The sequence below is a fragment of the Pseudomyrmex gracilis genome, unplaced genomic scaffold, assembly GCF_002006095.1.
Source record: "Pseudomyrmex gracilis isolate BER0280 unplaced genomic scaffold, ASM200609v1 scaffold_310, whole genome shotgun sequence".
Lineage (NCBI taxonomy): Eukaryota > Metazoa > Arthropoda > Insecta > Hymenoptera > Formicidae > Pseudomyrmex > Pseudomyrmex gracilis.
The window spans coordinates 135,871-147,603 of NW_018020894.1; the positions used below are offsets into that span (position 1 = coordinate 135,871).

General features: G+C 33.9%; 1 pseudogene; it reads right to left on the reverse strand.

Moving 5' to 3' along the window:
* Nucleotides 1–11,733, reverse strand: part of LOC109859975 — a 92,716-nt pseudogene that overhangs the window by 79,827 nt on the left and 1,156 nt on the right.

Sequence of the window (11,733 nt, forward strand, 5' to 3'; positions counted from 1 at the left end):
AAATAATTACGTGACGACTGATAATCCTTGGAAGAAACATGTGTCTCATTACATGCTTTTTTCAAGAAGTATCGGTCATTGAAAGNTTAAGTGAGCAATAGTGAGTGATAGTAATTGACAGTGATTTATGTAATGCACGGATTAAGTGATACAAATTACAAATGAACAAATAAATAAGTGAGAAAAAGAGAGAAAGAAAGAGAGAGAGACAAAGAGAGACAGAGAAAGAAACAGTGTGTAGCGATCAGCTGATCGCGTCAGGCACCGCACGTAATCGCCCGCGTCTAACGGTGAGTTGCGCCGCCCCTGCCTACCTCTTGTATCCGATTCGTGGTAAGTCACCTAGTTTTATTAATAACTCAAAAAGTAAGCTTCAGAAAAAATTTTGCCAAATAAAAAGTAGTCTTAGAATTTAGTCAGGAAGATGTATTTTCAAGGATAACGGGTTGTTCTGAATCACCCTGTATAACGGCTTTTGAAACTCTTTTTTTCATTCATAATGATAGCATATGATAACCTATACTGTCATCACACTAAGACATTGTTCTTATCAATTAGATAGTCATACCATAATCTGAATGTCTCATTAGATTCGTTTTTGTCGTATCTGTGGCGCTTGTTTATTGTAAATATGTACATAAGTTTAAAAATAATTCTACATACATGAATATATAGTGAGGTTATAGAAGGAAACTGTATAAGAAAAAAGTTATGGTGAATTTTGACATTCCAAAGAACAAGCGCCAATCCTTAGCACAATTTACTTATTTTTGTAGAAGCATTTTAGATTTAATGAAGTAAATACGACACCAAACGTCATAAGATAAAGTCGGTTTACAGGTCTCTATAGTTGGTATCTAGTACCCTCTTAAGAAAATACTCAAACTTATAACTAACACTCATACAATCACAAAATTAAATTTAATTCCAATAGAACAAATTATACAAAGCCTGCTTGACGTAAGCAGTAAATTACCTCATGAGTTATTCTTTTCTTTTATAACACAGGTCCACAAAAAATGGTCTAAATTTGAAATGAGAAACATGTTCTCTTACGTATTTTGAGGTGCTGAATTCAAATCTGAAGTCAAAATAAGAAGTTTCCCAGATTGATCTTCTTTAAATTGCTCATCAGAAAATCCTTGAAACTAGGGAAAAGCATTCAGATAATCTTGTTAGGGTGAGCCTATTAAGGAGATAGAGAGACGATATCAAGAACGATGGGACATAAATATGATGGTGGACTTCTGCTGGACGTTGAGGAGAAACATCACTTTAAAAAAAAACAAATGTAAAAGAAATCCTTTATGCAGATCTTTCGAGGATAAGAGTACGTAAACGAGCAAAACATTAAATAAACTACTTACACAAATAAAATTCGATTTAAGTGATTTACTTGACGACAAAAAGTCTACTTTATTGTCTGCTTTTGGTGTAGCTGGTTTGAGATACTTGACAACAAAAGGCCCACCCTAACGATTGCCTGTTTTGGTTGTAACTAGCTTGGAGTACCTCGTTTATTTGAAAATAGAAGGCTCACTTGTTTGCCTGTCTACAGTGTAGTAAGCTTGGGTATGTGGTTTACTTGACAACAAAAGGCTTACCCTAACAAAATTATCTGAATGCTTTTTCCTAGTTTCTAAGATTTTCTAATGATTAAACACAATTTAAAGAAGATCGATCTGGGAAACCCCCTATTTTGACTTCAGATTTGGATTCAGCACCTCAAAATATGTAAGAAAATATGTTTCCCATTTCAAGTTCAAACCATTTTGTTTGTAGGCCTGATTAATTAGTTCAAATAATTGAGCGCGGAAATAAAAGAATTTGTGACGGTTATTGTATATTGTAGAGGAACAAACATTTTTGTGTTACTACACGTTCCGTTAGTAAGCCAGACACAATACGAAATATATAATACCCTTGCCCGTACACGTACAAAACAACGTGTTTGTAGTAACTAGAATACAGCAGATTTTATCGCAATAGACAGTAACCGACACACTTATGTAATGTTTACAGAAACTCAGTTAACACAATATATATAAACAAGTTAATAGTTATTATGTTTGCGGTAACGTTTACGCTGTTCACAGAGTTCAACAAGATTCACCGTGTGAGATACAGGCATACGCACACAAACTGGACAATTATGCAAATTGTAGAACAGAAAGTGTCGTGTCGAATCACACAATCTGAGTCCAGCTGAGAAAAACGTGTATGGCTGTATTCGACGATAGGTTAAGTTAGGTGAACAAGTACTATTGACAGCTCACAAGAATTTGCTCTACCCACAAGCTAACAGACGCGAGGGGCAAGGGAAATCGTCTGTCCACTCTACCCAATCTTCTCTACTAGGTAGGTTTTGTCGAGGCGGTGGGGATATGCCCACAAGCGAGAACGTGTCCGTGAGCTCACACGGTTTTCGCTTGTAAAGATATCCCCACCGCCTCGACGAACCTACCTAATAGAGGAGATTGGGTGGAGCAGACAGACGATTTCCCTTGCCCCTCGCGTCTGTTAGCTTGTGGGTAGAGCGAATTCTTGTGAGCTGTCAATAGTAGTCTTGTTTAAGTGCGACAACCAGTTAGATCGAACAGAGGTCCTTAAAGACATCGGTGAAGTTGAGCTACCAGATCAATGCAAAGTCTCAACCAAAGATATTTTGGTTAGAGCTCAAAGGATTATAGAAAGTACAAAAATCAATACGTATTTGCCAAGATTCAATATCTTGTCTAAATACGTGAATAATAACATTAACAAAAACTCAAGTTAGTTAACAACATTAAAATTACAAAATATAACTAGTACTCAGTCACACTTAGAAAACATACAGAAGCAAATACAAGAAATTAGCAAAGAAGTAAGTGTCGAGTTCTATACACAACCGTACTTTGTTTACCCAATCAGTGTCGGTACTCGCACTTGTAGTCATAATCATCGGAACGTACGCACTAGTTAAACGAAAAAACGTTTGTCGCCGCTGGAAGCAACACTCTCCACGCGCCCACTTTTCCGACGAATAGCGTACTTTTCTCATACCGCGAGGAAATGTTGTAAAACAAAGTATAGATCGGAGAACCACTGAGAAGGTAGCGGCTGCACTGCTAACGTAGAGACACACGTAAAGCGTGTGTGCCTTGACAGCAGAACGCGCGGTAGTGTGCGCTGTGCCGTGGTGCCTTGACACTACACAGCAGGAGCTTTTACCACGCTGTGCGTGGGACTTCAGACGGTATTAAGTAAACGTGTAAGTTAGTAGTAAGCTTAGTATATAATATATAAACAAAAAACCTCTAACCACACACCACACAACACACACACACAACGGTTTTTCTTTTTTTTAACGAGAAGAAAATGTTATATCGCGAGTACTTTTTATTTGATTAGTCAAGTGTTTTATGAAAATGTTTGGCGAGGGTGACTGAAATCCGATGCGGATGTCCAATCAGCGAGTTGCTTGCCGCTACGCGATAGCACGTCCAAGGACGCTGAAAACAAAAAGTTGCTGGAACAACCGAAAAGATGCAATGGTCGGCATTGCACTTTTTTAAGGACTGGATGTCGCCTGTTTCTAATCAGCCAATCATGACCGAGTTGGCTGACTGATAAAAGGCGACATTCGAGCAGAACGGGTAGAATCGTTTTGGAAAGCGTTGCGGCCGAAGGCTCTGTCCGACAGAGCGCCGCTAGTTTGGACTTAGAAATAATGTGTACAAATTACCAAAGAAACACTCTGTACAATAAGAAAATAAAAAGATAAAAAAAGGCAATAATAAGCTAGCACTTAATGTTCGGGTAAAACTCTCTTTTAATTTGAAAATTTTAAAAAATGGTAAAATAAACAAACGTTGTGATCCACTATGGGATCTTTTTCAGTGTTTTAATAAACAATTACAAAAAAAATCATGATCTATTCAAGATCATGAAGAATATGGATAAGAAAAAATACGCTACATCAGAGCTGCACAACTCAGGCAAGCCGACTAGCGTTACAAGTAGTAACGCTGCGATATTTCTGACATCCCCACCACTGACCGCAAACCTACCACTCTACTACGTACATACGTACGTACGCTCCGTTTCATATGTATGCAGTGTGTTTGTACCACCACTACCATCCTCCGGTGGCTGTCCCGCCAGCGCTTTAAGCAAGAGTGAGAGAAGCTTCTCCGCTACGAATGAAGAAAATGGAATAAACGTAATAGCCAAGCGTGACTATTGAGCTGCCAGTTGTACAACCTTGCGCTACATAGATATTCAGTATAAAAAAAGAGAGACGGAAATGGCAGCTAAGTAACCGTCAGTATTACAAAAGAGGACGCAAAACCTCCTACCGCTTCAAATGTAACTGACAGACTGAGCGGTCCCTTCCATATTCAAGATACATGTAATGGTCTCATCCCTACCACAACGCTTTAACCGAACAAAGACTACGTCGCCTTGTAATTTTCCAAAATTGAAAAATATGATTTCAGCGTGTCCGTGTCCGACATGACGTTAATTGAATTGCTTTGTAATTTGATGTATATCATCTCAGAAACGGATCTTTTGAAAAAAGAAGATTCTGTGTCCAAGACTTTGATTTTGCCAATTAAAATTGTGGTCAGTGTCAATTATATGCTGTGTAACTACAGAAACATTCTCCACGCGACGATTAATTTGATTTTTGTGTTCGGAAACTCTAGTCTTGAGTTGTCTCATAGTCTGGCCCACGTACGAAGCATCGCAATCATTACATTGCAACTTATGAACTACGTTTTTTTGTCAATATCAATAGGATCTTTGATATTTTTGATAAATCGATTTAATTTATTGAAACTTCTATAAGCTATCATATTTTCATCTTCTGTTTTCAACAATTTTGAAATTGTGTGAAATATTTTATTAATAAAAGGTACAATAAAATAATTTTTAACGGTTTTTGAAGTTAGTGTGGACTCCAAACTGTCCGATATTTCGTTAATTTTGGTCGCAATCAGATATTGTACCCAATCATTGATGACTTTAAAAATTATTTTCAACAAATAGTTGTTGGAGATAAGGATGTTGATTATAAATTTTATTTTGTGTTTGAAACACAGCGTGGAACAACAAAGAGCTCTGTTTATCATTCCAATAACAGTTCCTATTTTTTGAGAGACTGGGTGTGAGGAGTGATAATTTAAATATTTGCCCAAAAATGTGGATTTATGGTACTAGTCGCACATAATTATGCCGTTATTAGACACAATCATTTTGACGTCTAAAGACCTCAAAGAATTTCCATTCTGCGTCTCAATCGTGAACTTCAATCTATCATTATATTTGTTGAAATTATCTAAAAGCTAATTTAAATTGTTGGCGGGCGCGGTTAAAATAATATCATCCACATAACGGTAATAAACAGCGGGCCTAAATTTTATTTTTTTTAAAACGGAAACTTCCAAATTTTGCATCACTATATCCGTGATAATAAGGGACAACGGAGAACCCATCGGTACCCCAAAGGTTTGCTTATATATATTATTGTTGAACAAAAAATAAGTGGATGACAAAACAAATTAAACCGTTTTTAAAAAATCAGAGAGAGGGATCTTTGTCTTGAGTCAAATGTATTTCCATCTAATCTTAATGCTTTGCATGGCCAAATCAATCGGAATGTTCTTAAATAATGAGACCATGTTTAAAGACAGAAGAACATGATCAGGCTGCAGCACAACGTTATCTAGTTTATGGACTAAATCAAAACTGTTGTTGATATTGGCTAACAAAATACGGTTAACGGAATACTCTTGACAATAATATTGTGTAAATACTCAGCGAAACAATGTAGGGGGCTATTAATGGAAGATACTATTAATCTATATGGATAGTCTTGTTAGTGGATTTTGGGCACTCCATAAGCCCTTGGGATAATCTCATCACTTGATTTAATACATTTGTAAACTAAATCAGTGATGTAATCTTTTTTTACCTAATTTTTTAAAACTTTATTGAGTTGACTCTCAATATTTTTTATGAGATTTTTTCTTATTTTTTCATGAGGGAATCATCAAATAAGCCGTTAAATAGATCATGATTTTTTTGTAATTTTTTATTAAAACACTGAAGTTTCGATCTATAGTGGATCGAAACTTTTGTTAACATTTTTAAAAATCTTTGAATTAAAAGAAAATTTTACCCGAAACCTCAGGTGTTAGCTTGTTATTGCCTTTTTCCTATCTTTTTATTTAAACATTCAACGAGCATTACACATATAAGAAAATAAAAGTTTAATCTTAAAAAGTTAAAACAATTTGGTTGTTGATTGGGTTTCCACCCATGCGGCGATCCTAGAACCTTATAAGGTGATACTTTGCAGAGTGAACTTACTATCTTACTTATACTGTGATTTATGTATCAATATACAGGTCAGACGAGAATAAATATATATAAATGTCAAATGTGTAATTAAATGTATATAAATGTCAAATGTGTACTAGATATAAAGCGTTTTTGACATGTAAATGCATTATAAAACAAGATGTATCATAGAAAATATATATGGTTTGAATTCAGAAAAATATTCTTTTTTTTTTATTATCACAGAAATACAACAAATATTTTTAAACAACACAAAATAATTTATTTTTTAATAAACAAAAGTTTTTTTATTTTTATTTATGTCATTTTGTAGCAAATAATTTGCTGTAAAACTTTTGTTTTAAACATTTTTCTGTATCTCTTGTACTTTAAGAGATGTACGCAAAAAAGTGTAAGTACCCTTTTATCTTTGAAGTCAAAAATCATACCTTTAAAGTGAAAACGGGCACGAATTGTGCATGCCGTTAGTTATATATTGAGGTCCTCTACATACTCAAAAAACTTCATTGACATCCAAGAATCCGGGTTCGCGGCCTTTCCTTGTAAGTAACCGTCAGTATTGCGCAAGATGACGCAAAACGCCCTTTCGCTTCAAATACAACCGACAGACTGATGGTCTCATTGAGATGTGTTGTATGTGAGTATGTTTGTAGCTTATCTTTTCTGTATTCATATTCTTCATTATCGTCGCGAATAGATCATGTATTTTTTGTCATTTGTTTATGTAGAAACACTGAAGAAGATGCCATAGTGGATCGAAACGTTCGAACCTTTTTTTTTTAAATCCTTAAATTAAAAAAGAATTTTACCCAAACATCAGGTGTAGCTTGTAATTGCCTTCTCCCTATCTTTTTATTTATACAAGATTAAATGTTGGTGGTGTAATTAGTCAAGTATAAAATTCAGAGTAATTAAAAGATTTGTGAATTTTAATAGTTATGTCAAATAGATAAAAAAAACTTTTTACGCTGACACACTGGAGATATTATCTTTACAAAAGTTGAGGCAGTACTAAACCATGAGTGAAATTTGAATATGTTTAGAAAGAGAATACTTATCATGCAACATGGATTAATCTGTGTTATCAATTAGCGGTAAGTAAGCTGTATTTAGTAAATCAGTGTTATTATGCAGGTTGAGACCATTGGCTTGAATTTTTATGTATAGAGTTTCAGAAATTAGTCTTTTTTGGAAGGTAAATTTTATGTTTAAAATTTTTGTTCTCCCAGTCAAAATCATAGAAAAATGATAATTCATGATCTGCGATGACTGAAAGTTGTGTATTGTTCTCATTGATGTGGTATTTATGTTTTTTTATTCTCGTTTTTAACATTTTACGGGTTTTTTGTTCTATGCATAAGGAGTTACAATTTTTGCAATTGATCTAATATACAACGTTAGGGCGGGAATCAAATGGCAGTGGATTTTTTTGTACCTTAATGAATTTTGATAATTTTTTACTATTATACGGTATATATTGTTTTTCTGTGGTTTTCTTTAGGAAAACACACAGCTATTTTTTCTGAAAATTGCTTAAAATAAGATACTGGTAACCTAATATTTGTTTCATTGTTAAGTACTTTTTGTAAAATGTAACAAATCATGCTCGGATTAGCTTGCCGGGATGGATTGGAAGAAATATATGCCATTTGTAAATGCAAAGAAACAAACAGATTTTATTAACGGTTTACAAATAAGAAAAGAGGATAAAGAAAATAAAGAAAATAAAGACAATAAAGATTATTTCTATAATAAAATACGAAAAGAAAACAAAACGCTAACTTAAACACTCGCAAGCCGCAATAAAAAAAATAACAAAATGTAACCAAATAAGCGGGAACGTAATTTGTATAAATAAATATACCAATATTGGTATAAATAAATATTGCGGTGTTTCATTCTGAAAAAAAACGCGACGTACGCAGTTCGATGCTCGAGAAGGGCGGCCAAGGGAGAGTCGGTAGACGTTGTGTCAGGATGCGCCTTGAACTACATTTGGCAATTTTTCAGTTATAATTTTCAGTAAAAATCAGCTAATCGCAAAAAATTGTGTCTTACGCTATTTGCTTGTTTGTTTCGCCTCTTGCTGTTAGAAGATTGCATAAAATAAGTCATATTTTTCTACAACTGAAAATTATACACGCCTGCAGAGTCCGGACCATTGCTTCCCACGCGCTTATTGGGTCACATGTATTAATCACTCAATAACTTGTAAAGTTTGCAAAATGATACATGACTTTTTTATTTAAATTGATTTAATCCATCTTCACACTTTGGCTGTGTCAAAATTTTTCAGACACCCTGTATATGCATTTTATCTATTGATCATTTGACTTTATAGAACTAAATATGTTTTTTAAGTTATGGTGGGTCGGCTACCAAAATAAATATATCAATTAAATTTTATTTCTAATAGCTATATATCACAACACTATATAACCGCACGAGAAAGCAAGAAACTTAACTAATTTTAACTTATTTTAACAATTTGAAAAAATGTGGATTATTCATTTGTACACCTAACTATAGTCATAACTATAGTCTAAAAAGAGAAAAAAATGATACATGCAGGTATATAAGTATTTTGGGGTCAAAATACTTATATACCCTTTGGGATCAAAATCTTAAAGTTCGATTTTGGAATCTCAATATTTTATTAAAAAAATAGAATATTAAATGACTTTGAATACTCATTGTAAAATGCTTATACATTAAATATAAAACAATTTATAATAAACGTAACTTTACAAACATAACATGTAAAATATGTCACACATGTGAACATGTAGAATACTACTATAGTATTATTGCATGTTATGTTACATTAAGTAGTATAGTAAAAAGTAATATCCATAATATTTAGTGTTTTTAAATGTTTGTAGTTTGCATTAAGTAAAACATAATAATCTGTCACTTTTTTGTCTATATTTCTAATATTTATTTCCTTCTTTATATACTACATATTGCTTATATTCAATAGTTATTATATTATTATGTTATATTATTACTAATTATTATATTATATTATTCAAATAATTGCTATTACTTATATTCACAAATAGTAATGAAAAAAATCAAAAAGATTTAGATGACTAGTACTATTGACAGCTCACAAGAATTCGCTCTACCCACAAGCTAACAGACGCGAGGCAAGGGGAATCGTCCGTCCGCTCCACCCAATCTCCTCTACTAGATAGGTTCTGTTGAGAAGGTGGGGATATGCCCACAAGCGAGAACCAGTGGTGCAAACTCTAGCCGGCTGCAACATGAGCAACAGAGGTGGGTGGGGACCGCTCACACAAGCGCAGCAGCGTCTGTGTGCGTGACGTCACACTCGGCCACTCGGCTCGTGGAAAAGTGCAGACATAGTATGGTCCGTTTCCACCAAGCCGATCACGAAGCAACGTACGTAACGCGCTTGTTCCGTACGACAACGTTTTTCGATATTACGCTGCGTTCCGATATTCACTGCCACTACTGGAAATCTATAGCACATGTGACGTGAAGCATAGGTGTTTAGCACTGGCAGTAAAAAATATGGAAACGCAGTTTTATAATCTTGTAAAAAGACATGATATTATTTAAATAAAACATTCACATAACATATTTGTATGAATTATTAATATGACAGAAAAAAAGATTTTAGAATATTAAATTAGAATATTAATATAATAAATATATATATATTTGTTAATATTAAACTTTTTTTATGAAATACGTAATGAAACTTATCGTATAATTACGAACAGTACTTAAAATTATTTAACAGTAATTAAAAGACATAATATGTAATATACATATATATGAATCATCTACTTAATAAGAGTATTTGCATTTAAAATGTGATATTTGTCCAATCATATTAAAAAAATAAAAGTATATGTAAATATGTGAACTAATATAATGTAAAATATTTTATGTAATACATATTATTAGTTAACATGTATATATTTTTGCATATATATATTTTTATTTTCTATATTTAAATAACAAAAAAATTCCAGTTTATAGGTGCATAATCTTAAAATATTTGATTATTATAAATTTTATAATGATGTGTTTACTTTCGACGCGCGGACGTTATTAGTTCACATATTCACATATACTTTTTTATATATTATGTGAATATTTTATTTGAATAATATCATGTCTTTTTACAAGATTACAAAACTGCGTTTCCATATTTTTCACTGCCAGTGCTAAACATCTATGCTTCACGTCATATGTGCTATAGATTTCCAGTAGTGGCAGTGAATATCGGAACGCAGCCTAATATCAAAAAACGTTGTCGTACGGATAAGCGCGTTACGTACGTTGCTTCGTGGCCGGCTTGGTGGAAAGGAGACGGACCATACTATGTCTGCACTCTTCCACAAGCCGAGTGGCCGAGTGTGACGTCACGCACACAGACGCTGCTGCGCTTGTGTGCGCGGCCCCCACCACCTCTGTTGCTCATGTTGCAGCCGGTTAGAGTTTGCACCACTGGCGAAAACGCGTCCGTAAGCTCACACGGTTCTCGCTTGTGGGCATATCCCCACCGCCTCAACAGAACCTACCTAGTAGAGGAGATTGGGTGGAGCCATGGAGATAAAAGAGGGAGCATTAAGGGATATTATAGGCGCGGGGAGTAAAGCCATGGTGCGGGGGAGGGGGGTTTGACCTTTTAAACAACCTTCAGCCATATTTATATGGGCTACTAGTGCTGCTATCTACTTGATGAGAGTGGTATTATTTCAACACATCGAGAGTAGTATTATTTGACGTTGATGCGTATTAATCTGTTAGAGACAAGAAAAAAGTGTGAAAAATTTTAATAAAGAGAGGATTAAGAAGAAGAAAAAAAGATAAGTAATCAGAATTAAATTAAAAGAAGTCTTCCGCAATCTACACGTTATATTACATTTAATACTATAGGTTTAAATTTATAGTTAATAGTTAACATAAGCGTTACGAATGTTCTAAACATGTTTCTATGTTTTATACTTATTTTAGAAAAAAATTAATTATAAAAATGGTGCATTGCATAGCAAAAAACTGCCACAATAAATCATCGCAAAAATCCAAACAACAAGAGGAGTTAGAAAAAACTCAAAATATATCAGGAATCAAATAATGCCGATACGAGCCATTCGCAGGATGTTTGTGCGGAAACTATGCGTGTACAAATATATATATATATATAAATGTAACGAATTTTTTACTTGTAAATTTTTACAAGTATTTTTTGAATTGAAATCTCAATTCTTAATTCGTATCGGCCTTATTTGATTCCTGTTAACAATTTCACGAGCGTCAAGTCTTTTTAATTACGCTGGCTGAAAATTAGCGTTAACAACATTATCAGACCATTTTCGATATATGTATAAGTATTGCGAGACTAACTCCAAG